Raw genomic sequence first — 14,010 nt, forward strand, 5'->3', positions numbered from 1 at the left:
CTTTGGTGTGTGTTTCCTTGCGTCCAACTTCTTTGGGACTCTCTGGGCTTCCTGGACTTCCTAGAAGTCTCTGTCCTTTGCGAGATTCGGGAAATTTTCCTTCATTATTTTTTGAAATAAGTTTTCAATGTCTTGCTCTTCCTCTTCTCCTTCTGGCACCCCTATGATTTGGATGTTGGGACGTTTAAAGGTGTCCCAGAGGTTCCTAGGCCTCTCCTCACTTGCTTGAATTCTTGTTTCTTCGTTCCATTCTGGTCAAATGTTTTTTTCTTCCTCCTGCTCCAAAGTGTTGATTTGAGTCCTGGTTTTCTTCTTTTTGCTGTTGGTTCCCTGTATATTTTCTTTATTTCACTTTGTATAGCCTTCACTTTCTCTTCCATTTTGCAACCATACTCAACTATTTCTGTGAGCATCCTGATTACCACTGTTTTGAACTCTTTGAATCTGATGGGTGGGCCATCTCTTCATCACTTAGTTCTATTTTTGGAGCTTTGATTTGTTCTTTCATTTGGGCCATATTTTTTTTTGTCTGGGCATTACCCTTATGTTGTAAGGGGTAGAGCCTTAGGTACTGGCCAGGGAGGGGCAACCCAGGTACCTGTGTTGTGGCACTGTATGTGGGGGAGGGGACTGAGAGTAAACAATGCCTCTTGCTCAGCTCTTTCTCAGCTCTCAGTCAATTCCCCTGCTACCCACAAGCAAATAAGGCCCTCTGGTTCTGATTACCAGGTGGGTGGTTTTGTGTACGTCCTAGCACCTTATGGGTCTCTCCAACAAACTCTTCTTTGGGCTGGAAGTTTCTCTCACTGCTGCAGCCCCCACAGATTTTTACAGTCAAAGATGTTGAAACTTTATTTGCCTGAGCTGGTACCCTGGGTTGCACAGTCTATCTCATTCCCCAGTTGTTCCTCCCAGTTTATCTGCACACAAATATGGGACTGCCTGGTCTACCAGCCATCACCTTGCTCACCCAGAACCTCCAGCTGCCACCTTGTAATGTCCTCTTCAGCTGGCTGCCTGTCTCCTCCCCTCATACCAGTCTGAATGAATGTTTGTTCTTTAATTCCATGGTTGTCAGACTTCCATACAGTTCGATTTTCTAGCAGTTCTGGGTATTTTTTGTTTTTAAATTTTTTTTTGAATTCTTTTGGTTGTGCAAGGAGGCAAAATGTATCTGCCTACATCTCAATCTTGGCTGGAAGTCCTCAAAATTTAAACTTTTTAGCCCTGGCTGGTGTGACTCAGTGGATTGAGCACCAGCCTGTGAACCAAAGGGTCACTAGTTTTATTCCAAGTCAGGTCACATGCCTGGGTTGCGGGCCAGGTCCCCAGTAGGGGACACTTGAGAGGCAACCACACACTGATGTTTCTCTCCCTTTCTTTCTCCCTTCCTTCCCCTCTCTAAAAACAAATAAATAAAATATTTTTAAAAATTTAAATCTTTTCAATTACCATTGAGTTTTTACAGTACATTAAGTTGTGTTAACCATTTTTGCAATCAAGTTCTATCATCCTCAAAATGCCCTCCATTTCCTTTGTTACAATCCCTTCCTCTTCCACCAGTCCTTGGCAACCACTGGTTTATATTGTGCCCCTTTTGTTTAAACAGTGTGTAACCCTAACCTCTCCCTCTCTAGGAGTGACTCAGACTGATATTTATAAACTCTCAAATGGCTGATCTGTACTTGTGGGTACTTGTGTGCCAAAGAAGAATTCCTGATCCATAGTTTAGGGAGAGTTTTTACCCCCATTTTACAAGTTTTTCTTACTGGTATTATTAAAATAGTTTTGTGGGTTATACTATTAAAGTTGAAGAAAATTGCCAAGCTCTTAAAACAAAGAATTTGAATATTCAAGTATTTAATTGATACTTTTTCATTGTTGTTTTAATTTTCCAAATTTCATACATTCCTGTCTTTTATTAAACACAACTAATTATGAAGCACTCAGAAACCCTTTCCCTTTAGCAAAAAAGAAGGTTAAATGAATAGCTAAAACAATCCTGGTATTCCCCTTGGTGGATTAGTTGTATTTTAAGTGGAATAGGTTGAAGCATTTTATAAAGTTAACTTTTTATCAATACTTTAATCTTGATAGAGCTAATTTGTAAAAATAGCATAGCAGAAACATTTAAGCTTTAGTGAGGGAAATTATTAAAAACATTCGTGTTCACATTTGGAAATAAATTTCATATATACTTTGCATAAATACTCTTTTTCATTCCCACATCATCTTCTTAAAAATAATTTTTATTTTTCAATTACAGTAGATGTATAGTTTTATATTAGCTGCAGGTGTACAACCCAGTAATTAAACATTCATACCACATATGATGATCACTCTGATAAATCTAATACCCATCTGACACCATACATAGTTATAACAGTATTGTTGACTATTTCCCTATGCTGTACTTTACATCTCCATGACTATTCTGTAACTACCAGTTGTACTTCTTAATCCCTTCACCTATTTCACTCATTCTCTCAATCCCCCTCCAATCTGGCAACCATTAAAATAGTTCTCTGTATCTATGAGTCTGTTTATGTTTTGCTGTTTATATTCCACATTTAAATGAAACCATATGGCATTTGACTTTCTCTGTCTGACGTTTCATTCAGCACAGTACCCTCTTGTATGTCCAACCTTTTGGCATCTCTGGGCCACACTGGAAGGCCACATATTATATACACAACACCAATGAAAACTGATGAGCAAAAAAAAATGTTTTAAGTAAATTTACAATTGTTTGTTGGGCTGCATTTATAGCCATCTGGGCCACAGGTTGGACACCCCAGCTGGAGTCTCGGTCCATCCCTGTTGTTGCAGATGGCAAGATTTCATTATTTTTTTTAATGGCTGAACCATATTGCATTATATATATGCACCATGTCTTTATCCATTCACCTATTGATGGACACTTAGGTTGCTTCTGTATCTAAACTATTGTAAATAATGCTGCAATAAACATATGGATGAATAATATATTTGAATTTATTGCCATTTTATTATTTATTTTTTTGATAATTTCTTTCTTCTTCTTTCTTCTTCTTGAGGAAGACCCTTTAACATTTTTTTGTAATACTGGTATGGTGGTGATGAACTCCTTGAGCTTTTTCTTGTTTGGGAAGCTCTTTATCTGTCCTTTGATTCTAAATGATAGCTTTGCTAGGTAGAGTAATTTTGGTTGTAGGTCCTTGATTTTCATCACTATGAATATATTGTGCCAATCTGTTCTGGCCTAAAAAGTTTCTGTTGAGAAATCAGCTTACACTCTTAAGGGCTTCACCCTTGTAGGTAACTAACTGCTTTTCTCTTGTTCCTTTTAAGACTCTCTCTTTGGCCCTGACCATGTAGCTCAATTGATTAGAGTGTCATCGTGATATGCAAAGGTTGTGCATTTGAATTCTGGTCAGGGTACATATAAGAATCAACCAAAAATGCATAAATAAGGAAACAACAATTTGATATTTATCTCTTCCTCCCTCCCGTTGTCCTTCCCTCCCTCCCTCCATCCTTCCCTTCCTTCCCCTCTAAAATCAATAAATACAAGGTTTTAAAAAGACTCACACTTTGTCTTTAACCTTTGGTATTTTAATTATGATGTGCCTTGGTATGGGCTTCTCTGGGGTAATCTTGTTTGGTAGTTTTTGTGCTTCCTGGACTTGTATATCTATTTCCTTTACCAAGTTAGGGAAGTTTTCCATCATTATTTTTTCACAAAGGTTTTCAGTTCCTGTCCTCTCTTCTCCTTCTAGCATCCCCATGATGTGAAGGTTGGTATGCTTGAAATTGTCTTAGAGGATCCTTAAACTCTCCTTGTTTTCATAGATTCTTTTTCTTTTTGCTGTTCTGAGTGTTTTCTACTTTCTTACCTTCCAAATTGCTTCCTTGGTCTTCTGCCTGATTTCCTGTAATACATTCTTCATTTCAGTTACTATATTCTTCATTTCTAACTGGCTCTTGTTTATTTTTTCTATCTCAGTTGTTATATTTTATTTGTTGAAGTTCTCACTGAGATCATTGAGCATCGTTACAACCAGTGTTTTGAACTCTGCATCTGGTAAGTTCCTTTTTTAATAAAATTTTTTTAAAAATTTTATTTATTTTTAGAGGGAGGGGAAGGGATGGAGAAAGAGACTTTGAGAACATCGACGTGTAAGAGAAACATCAATGTTCTCTTACATCAATTGGCTGCCTACTGCACAACCCCAATAGGGAACCTGGCCTACAACCAAGGCATGTACCCTTTGGTTCGCAGGTCGACACTGAATCTGCTGAGCCACACCAGCCAGTGATGCACCTGGTAGATTTCTTGCCTCCATTTTGTTTAGTTCTTTTTCTGGAATTTTGTTCTGTTTTTTCATTTGAGATATGTTTCTTTTTCTCTTCATTTTGTCTGCTTCCCTGTGTTTGCTTCTGCATATTAGTAGAGCCAGCGCAATATTCATCTTGAAAATATACTTTAGAGTTTACTATATGCTAAGTATTATTATAGACATTAACTAATTTAATTCTTATAACAAATTTATGAAGTAGATACTGTTATTATTTGTATTTTGCAAATGAGAGCTAAAGTTTAGAGAGGTTAACTTGTCCAAGTGACTATAGCTAGTTCATTCAGGTTTCTCTTCTTCAGCTTTTATGTGTAATGTAAGGTATCTGTGTAATGCTGATAATTAATTTAGTGCCTTATTTGGGATAGTGATATGCCTGAGTATCTCTTTATTCTGTATATTCCTCTTATCTGCGTCTATTTCCATTCCTGGCATTATGTAGTCAGGGAATGTGTTTCTGCTAGATGTAAACTGGACAAAGGAGTGAACATAGTCCATGAACTTTCAACCCCAGTGGTTATGTGAATATAGGGTTCTATACTATAGTCATTTGTGAAATAGTCTGATTCTAAAGCACTCAGAACGGCTCAAGTTTCAGCCAGTCCCCACCTGCCAGCCCCCAATGTGCTGTGCCCTGCCTGGCCAGGCCTAGAGCTGATATTACTCCTATCATGCCAGCTGTGTTCAAGGATGATGAAATACAGGGCTCACAGTATTTATCTCTGATATCTGGAACTGCAAGGACGTGAAGGTTAAGAGAATCAACAAGGAACTGGCTAATATTTGCTCCAAGTTCAAAAGAGACAAAACCTTGGATGGCTACAGTAAGAAAAAATATGTGTGTAAACTACTTTTAATCTTTCTGCTTGGCCATGACATTGACTTTGGTCACATGGATCCTGTGAACTTTCTTAGCTCCAACAAGTACACAGAAGCAGATAGGTTACCTGTTCATCTCAGTGCCAGTGAACTCTTAACTTTCAGCTGATCCGGCTCATCAACAGTGACATAAGAATGACCTAGGCAGCCTTGACCAGTGTGGCTCCATTGGATGGGGGTCATCCTATAAATCGAAAGGTTGCATGTTCAATTCCCAGTCAGGGCACATACCTGGATTGCAGGTTCAGTCCCCAATTGGGGTTTGTACAAGAGGAACTGATCAATGTTGCTCTCTCATATCAATGTTTCTCTCCCTCTCTTTCTCCCTCCCTTCCCCTCTCTCTAAAAATTAAATAAATACACAAAATCTTTTTTGAAAAAAAGGAATGACCTGCTCAGCTATAACCCCACCCTCATGTGTCTGGCCTTGCATTACATCACCAATGTGGGCAACTGTGAGATGGCTGAGGCCTTTGCTGCTGATATCCCTCTCATCCTAGTGACTGAGGACACCAGGACAGCATGAATCAGAGCCTGACCCTGAATCAGTGCCTGTACAGCTGTGGCTGTACAAGGCCTCACTTGACCTGGTATGCATGGGCGAGTGGATGGCCCACATCTTGCACCTGCTTAATGACCAGCACATGGGCACAGTCACTGCTGCTGTCAGCCTCATCACCTGTCTCTGCAAGAAGAAGGTGGATGACTTCAAGACTTGCGTCTCCCCAACTGTGTCTTGCCTGAGATGGATTGTCTCCTTAACCTCCACCTACCTCTGGGACTACATCCACTACTTCGTCCCTGCATCCTGGCTCTTGGTAAAGCTCCTATGGCTACTGCACTGCTGCCCTCTGCCAGAGGATGTGGATGTGAAGGAGAGGCTGATTGAGTGTCTAGAGACCATGTTCAATAAGCCCCATGGGCCATTCAAGTTCAAGAAGGTCCAGCACTCCAATGCCAAGAATGCTGTCCTATCTAAGACCATCAGCCTCATCATCCACTATGACAGTGAGTGTAGGCTTCTGGTGTGGGCCTGTAATAAACTGGGTGAGTTTCTATAGCACCAGGAGACCAACCAGTGCTACCTGGCCTTGGAGAACATGTGCACACTGGCCAGCTCTGAGTTCATCCATGAAGCAGTCAGGACCCACATCGACATCATCATCAATGCTCTCAAGATGGAGCGGGATGTAAAGGTGTTACAGCAGGCAGCTGACCTCTATCCATGTGCGACTGGAGCAACACCAAGCAGATCATGTCAAGATGCTGTGGTACCTGGCAAGAGCCAGCTACACCATTTGTGAAGAGATCATCCTGAAGGTGCCCATCTGGCTAAGAAATATGCAGCAGACTATAGCTAGTATATGAACACTCTCCTCAACCTCATCCACATTGCAGGTGACTGTGTGAGAGATGAGGTGTGGTACGGCATGCTGCAGATTGTCACCAGCCACTATGATGCCCAGAGCTATACCGCCAAGACCATTTTTGAGGTACTTCAGGCCCTCAGGCCTGTCATGAGAACGTGGTGAATGTTAGTGGCTACATCTTTGGGTCCCGTCATTGCTGGGGACCCCCACTGCAGCCCTCCAGAGCAATTCTTACTGCTGCACTCCAAGTTTTACTTGTACAGTGTGGTGATGCGGACCCTGGTGCTATTCCATCTGCATCAAGTTCCTCAGCCTTTTCCTGGAGACCAAGGCCACCATCCAGGTCATGCTGTGGGTTGTCTCCCAGCTGTGCAACACAACGTATTGCTGTAGCAATGTGTGGTCATGGACTTCATCCTCAGCTTGGTGGCCAGCACAGGTATCCTGGCCACAGTGCTGGAGGAGATGCCGCCCTTCCCTGAGTGTGAATTGTCCATCCTGGCCAAACTGAAATGCAAGAAGGAACCAGAGGCTGGTAGCACCCTGGATGACATTTTGAGGGACCCAAGCAGCAATGACATCAGTGGGAGTGGGGATTCCACCCCTTGCACCATGTGGACACCCTCACCCTCTGCCCCAGAGGTACCCCAGGCTTCCTTGGGTGCACGCAACTTCCTGGTGAATATCTCCTCCAAGGACCTGGTTTTCCAGCTCAGCCTGGGGCCCATCTCCGAGGAGGCCTTTCTGTGCCCAAGTCCTAAGGAATTTGGCCTGCTCATCCCAGAAGCTGGTAAATTGCTAAGTTCATGTGCAATAACAATGTGGTCCTGTTTGAGAACCAGCTGCTGCAGATTGAAGTCAAGTCTGAGTTGTGGAAAAACTTGGGCCACATGTCTCTTCTGTGGCACCAAGCCTTGGTACAGTTCCAGAACTTAACGCCCACTGTCATCCATCCTGGAGACCTCCAGACTCATGTTGCTATGCAGACCAAATGTGTAGGTACTCAATATCAAGTGTCTGCAGGACTTCCTGATGCCTCCACTCCTGTCAGTATGCTACAAGGTATGGAGAAGCTCCTCAGTCCTTCACCCCGAAGCTCCAGTGACCATCAACAAGTTCTTCTAGCCAACAGAAATGACAGCCCAGGACTTCTTCCAGTGTTGGAAACACTGAGCCTCCCCTAACAGGAGGCACAGAAAATCTTCAAGCCAACCACTCCATGGATGCTGAAGTTGCTAAGGCCAAACTCCTGGGGTTTGGGCTCTATTCTTCTGGACAATGTGGACCTCAGCCCTAATAACTTCATGGGGGATGGGGTCCACAAACTTAAGCCCTTTAAGTGGACTGTTTCCTCCAGCTGGAGCCCCAGCCCAGGATTAGATACACCAGCTGACCAGCAAGGAGCCTGTCTCCTATCACCTATGTGAGCTTGTGTAAGCTGCTTGCCCAGCAGTTCTGAGCCCTGGACTCTGCCCTTGGCAGGGTTGCCAGTGCCAGGAAGCCTCTAGGATTGAGAGAGCTTTGGTGGATGGGATAGTGAGGGGAAGACCTTGGGGTAGGGGGATGTCTGGGACCTTCCTCCTGTCTTTTGTATTTTTATGTTTTTACACCTGCTACTGTTTACATTTTGGAGAGTAAGGGAAAACCACTGTCTTCCTCCCCCCGTCCCCAAAGCACAGAGGGAAGAGGAGCCAGGGAAGCAGGTGCTTCCTTGCCTTCCAGCCCACCCTGTCATGGCTTCTCCTGCCCCTTCCCCATCCAGGGGCTGTGCATTATTGTGAGTGAATAAACAGAGAGATGCTAATAACAACAATAACAAAAAACAACTACTCAAGAATTAGCTATATATTTGACCTGCTGGGAAATCAGACTTAGGATTAATATGTTTTTTCAGGAAATCCAAGACTCATTTTGAAAATAAGCTAAACAGTACATCAGAATTCCATTCTAATTATCTACAGTTTTTGATACAAACTGGACTACATGAAAAAATTTTGTTTCCTAAGCAGCCCAAAATAAACTGTAGTAGTGTATAGGTGTTTGCTGCTTTAACACAGAGTATGTTATTAAAAATGTCTCTCTAGTTTTTAGCTTCATCAGCTCACTGCACTTTGACATTTGATAGCTCCTAATTAATAAATAAATTTATTTATTTATTTATTTTCCACTTATGTTTATCAGTTGATCTCAAGATCTCTTGTAAACATAATTGAATCAGTCTTTGCTACTTGAAGCTCTGACCTGAGTCAGGGCTATCATTTTAATAGTTCATTTTTTTATTGTATTTTTCTATTACCATTTATCCTCTCTATACCCACTTTCACCTCCACCCACCACAATCACCATACTGTTGTCCGTGTCCATGAGTCCTTAGTTAATTTTCAAAGTAACTCAAAAAGCTAACGTGAAAGAAATATGTGATATTTTAACAAAAATGTTTGTATCTGTGCACAACTTTAGCTGCATAATGAGCCTGTTTTATGTGATTGCAAAATAGTATTTGATACCAAACTAAGTGCATTTTGGAATTGCTAGTAGAAACAAAAAGGCAGTTATAAAATCAGATCTGTTTTAGCAGAAGGCTTTGTCTGCTTTTAAACCCTACTTTGAGGTTTTATAAATGGACTTGCATGGATAAAAGTTAACATCATATGTGTACAATAAAGGATTGGAAGAATAAGCATTAACTGCTGGTAACTACAGCATTTTCTCTGTGGTCAACAGGTAAAAGGAACAAAAAGGATGCTCATATTCCACTTTCTGTCTTTTTGGATTACAGACACCAAATGTGTCTGAATTTACATGGCCACTTGATTGATAGTAACTTACATGGTCTGGAAATGGGTTTGTGTTTCCTCAGAGTAACTGTGTCTAATTGAGTTGCTGCTTCTTATTGTCAATGTTTGTAGAGGTTGGTAGTGAGATATTATTTTTTTATCCTCACCTGAGGACATACTTATTGATTTTTTTAGAGAGAGGGAGGAAGAGAGTAAGAGAGAGAGGGAGAGAAACATTGATATGAGAGAGAAACATCAATTTGGCTCACGTGCCCTGACCAGAGTGAAACTGCAATCTACCCATATGACCTGAGTGGGAATTGAACCTGCTACCTTTTGGTTTACAATACTCTAACCAACTGAGCTATACCAGCCAGAGTGGTATTGAGATATTATTGATGTGATAAATGGCTAACCTTACTTAGATTTCATGTATCATCTGATGTAGACGAGGTGGGGGACGCATTATGATAGCTGCTTGGCATATTTTAAATTCATTTCTCCCTCCATCCCTACCTCTTCTCTGTCTCTCCCATCTTTCTCCCCTCTGTTATCTCTATCTCAGATATTATTTATTACCAAAATGGCCTGTGTTACAGTCATAAATGTCTTAAATGGAGGGGACATGATGTGACCATAGGATACAAAATTTTTATAAGTAGTGTTCCTTTGTATAGTTCTTACTTTTGAAAAGCAGTGACAGTATAATCTGGGAAAGGATTTTAGAATAACCAGAATTATCTGGGAGTAACATTTTTTCTTGAAGGAGTAGAAAGTTTGCCTTTCAGGAAATTTAAGCGCCTGAGTACTTTGATAACAGAGTAGAACATTTGCTCAATATTTGCCTTGTCAGGGGGCTGTATCAGTCTACCTTAATGAAAAGCTTAAATTGTAAATGTTTTTAATAAAATAAAAATTAGTGGTTGGTTTTTTTTTTAGCACAGATAATGTAGTGCTCATGGTATCAGTGGGAAGGGTCTAGATTTTAATTTCTTTTTTCAAAGTACAGTTGACTTTTGAACAATGCATGGAATTAGGGGCACCAGTCCCTCCACACAATCTAAAATCCTCACATAATTTTTGATTCTGTGGTCTCCCCTTTGCATCTGTTGGGAATCTGCATTTGGGAATGTGAAAGTAATGTTTTTGATCTGCAGTTAGTTGAATCTATGTATGTGAAACCCACAGATATGAAGGACTGACTGTATTTATTGAAAAAAAATCTGACTATAAGTGAACCCCCACAGTTCAAACCCATGTTGTTCAAGGGTCAACTGTACCTTTACTCATTTGTAAAAATAATGTATATTTGTTGTAAAAATTAAAACGTCACAGTAAAATATAGAGGAGAAAGTAAATTACTTTATACCCTAACATCTAATGATAATGGCTCTTTAGAATATTCTTCTAGATAGCTCATATGTACATTAAAAAGTTGACTTATTGCCCTGGCCCATGTGGCTCAGTTGGTTGGAGTGCCTTCCCATAACCAAAAGTATGCAGGTTCAAATCCTGGTCAGGGCACATGCCTGGGTTGTGGGTTCCATCCCCAGTTCAGGTTCCCTGGTTCAGGCATGTACAAGGAGGCAACCAGTCAATGCTTCTCTGTCACATCCCTTCCTTTCTCTCTAAAAACCATGAAAAAAGCGTCCCCGGGTGAGGATTTTAAAAAAATGTTGACTTATTCATTGAGCATGTATTATGGGCTACTCTTAGGGGATATATGCATCTTTGTATAAAAGATGAACTTGGCTGAGGCAAAGGGTTTAGATATATGGGGTGGAAGCTTCCAGGCAGAAGGACATCATAGTTGAGGACTCTGAGAAAACAATTGTTTTTTGAAACTGACAGCACTCATAGAGAATATGAAGGAGCCTTATAAGAAATATAGAGGAGATGAGGTGGTGCCAGGTCTTATAGGCCATGTTAAAGATCGCAACAGGGTCAACATCTCTTTAAGGGGAGAAACATTTCTATCTTGAAATGTTCTTCTATTTCCTAGGATCATTCTTTTGATATGTATTCTTCATTTCCTGTTTGCTTATATGTTCTTTTTGGGAGCAGTATTTATGCATTTATATTTCATTAGCTTATGTATCACTTAACTGAATTGTTATTATAATCACATCAGCACAGTGGTATAAGCGGGTTTGCGAACAAACTCAGCTGACCTGTGATAAGCATACAGCTTTCCTACCATGTTACCTAAGAGCACTGTTGCCATACAGACTTACCCATGGCTAATAATTGTCATAGAGATCAGTTGGTATAGCCTATAGAGGGATTGTGGAGTGTGAGATGGATAAGTCAGCTATGTAGAGTTGGATTAAGAGAGTTTCTGCATTTTATTATGGTGTCTCTTAGTATCTTCTCTTAATTTGAAACAGATTTTACTTTATTTGGCAAATATAAAATATACTTGAAAGACATTAACAGTAAAATTATAGAATTGGTGTGATAATTACCTAATTTCTTTTGATGATGATGTTTATTTTTTTGTGAGAGCTCTATTGAGATAAAATTCACATACCATACAAATCAATCATTTAAAGTGTGCAGCCCATGAGTCTTAATATATTCACAGAATTATGCAACCACAATCATTTTTAGAACATTTTTGTCCCCTCTAAAACAAATCTTATACTCTAGCTATCCCCCCACTAGGTCTTTTGTGACTGACTGATTTTTCACTTAACATAATATTTTCAAAGTTTATTTATATTATAACATTTATCAGTACTTTTTTTACTACTGGATCATATTTTATTTACCCATTCATAAGTTGATGGACATTTGAGTTGTCTATACCTTTTGGCTGTTATGAAGAATACTTCTGTACACATTCCTGTACAAGGCCTTGTTGGACATAAGTTTTCATCTTTTGGATGTGTATGTAGGAGTGGAATTATCAGGTCACCTGCTAATTACATGTTTTAACTTGAAAGGAACTGCCAAACTGTTTATCAAAGTAGCTTCACTATTTGATATTCTCACCAGTAGTGTATGAAGGTTTTGATTTTTCCACATCTTGCCAACACTTATTAATGATCTGACTTTTTGATTCTAGCAATCCTGGTGGTTGTGAAATGTTATCTCCTGGTTTTGATTTGCATTTTTCTGATGACTAATAATGTTGCACATACTTTCATGTGCTTTTGGCTGTACATCATCTGTACATATTTGTCAATATGTCTTTTATCAATTGCCTATATTTTAATTGGGTTATTTATTTGATCATCTGTACATATTTGTCAATATGTCTTTTATCAATTGTCTATATTTTAATTGGGTTATTTATTTTTTTTGTTAGTGGGTTATAATAGTTCTTTATGCAGGGTGGGAAAAAAGTAGGTTTACAGTTATGAGAGTGTGAAACAGTTTATTCTTATATTATTACTTTTTAATTATATTATTTTCCATATGAACAACTATAAATCTACTTTTGCCATATCCTGTATATTCTGGATACAAGTCTCTTATCAGATACCTGGTTTACAAATATTTTCTCCCATTCTGTGGGTTTTCTTTTTATTTTTTCTTAATGATATTTTATTGGTTTTGCTATTAGAGTTGTCCCAATTTTTCCTATTTTGCTCCCCTCCACCCAGCACCCCCCCACTCCCTCAGGCAATCCCCACACATTGTTCATGTCCCTGGGTCATACGTATAAATTCTTTGGCTACTGCATTTCCTCTACTGTACTTTACATCCCCATGTCTATTCTGTAACTACCTATTTGTACTTCTTAATCCCCTCAGCTCTTCACCCTTTCCCCTACGCCCCCTTCCCATCTGGCAACTTTCAAAAAGCTCTCCATATCCATGATTTGGTCTCTGTTCTTCTTGTGAACTTATTTGGTTTTTTAGATTTAATTGTTGGCAAGTACTGCATTTTGCCATATATAATATGCTCCTGTATATACTGTGCATGCATGTTTTTTTGCCAAGTCTTTAAGGAAAAATATCTATTGTTTTAATTTTTTAATTCAATTATTTATTTACTTATATTTAGAAACAAAGCTGATTATCATATTCCAGGGTATTATTTTGCATACAGTCATTGTTATTGCTTTCTATAGTTGCACTTTTACCATATAAGTACATATAAGAGAATTTAAAACATTTATATAGAGACAGAATTAATACTACCCATTTATAATGTGCATCCTTATTTTTTCCTCAAAAAAGTGAGCATTATACATGGTAAAATACAATATGTATTTATTGCCAGTTTATTGTTCATAGTTTTGATCTTCTTTCCTTAAATAAGTCCCTTTAACATTTCATATAATAATGGTTTGGTGATGATGAGCTCCTTTAGTGTTTTCTTGTCTGGGAAGCTCTTTATCTGCCCTTAAATTCTAAATGCTATCTTTCCTGGGTAGAGCAATCTTGGCTGTAGGTTGCTGCTTTTCATGACTTTCAATATGTCTTACCAGTCCCTTCTGGCCTGCAGTTTCTTTTGAGAAATCAGCTGACAGTCTTATGGGTACTCCCCTGTAGGTAAATAATGATTTTTCTCTTACTGTTTTTAAGATTCTCTCTTTATCTTTAACCTCTGGCATTTTCATTAGGATGTGCCTTGGTGTGGGTTCTTTGCATCCATCTTGTTTGGGACTCTGTGCTTTCTGGACTTGCATGTCTATTT

General features: G+C 39.4%; 1 protein-coding gene and 1 pseudogene across 4 annotated transcripts in view; both read left to right on the forward strand.

The window, feature by feature from the left end:
• The window catches only part of SPIRE1 (spire type actin nucleation factor 1), a 303,603-nt gene that overhangs the window by 41,157 nt on the left and 248,436 nt on the right, over nt 1-14,010 (forward strand). The window lies entirely within an intron of this gene.
• LOC123826099 lies at nt 5,009-8,367 on the forward strand (annotated as a pseudogene).

This window comes from Phyllostomus hastatus, unplaced genomic scaffold, assembly GCF_019186645.2.
Source record: "Phyllostomus hastatus isolate PE091 unplaced genomic scaffold, TTU_PhHast_1.1 phas_contig_80, whole genome shotgun sequence".
Lineage (NCBI taxonomy): Eukaryota > Metazoa > Chordata > Mammalia > Chiroptera > Phyllostomidae > Phyllostomus > Phyllostomus hastatus.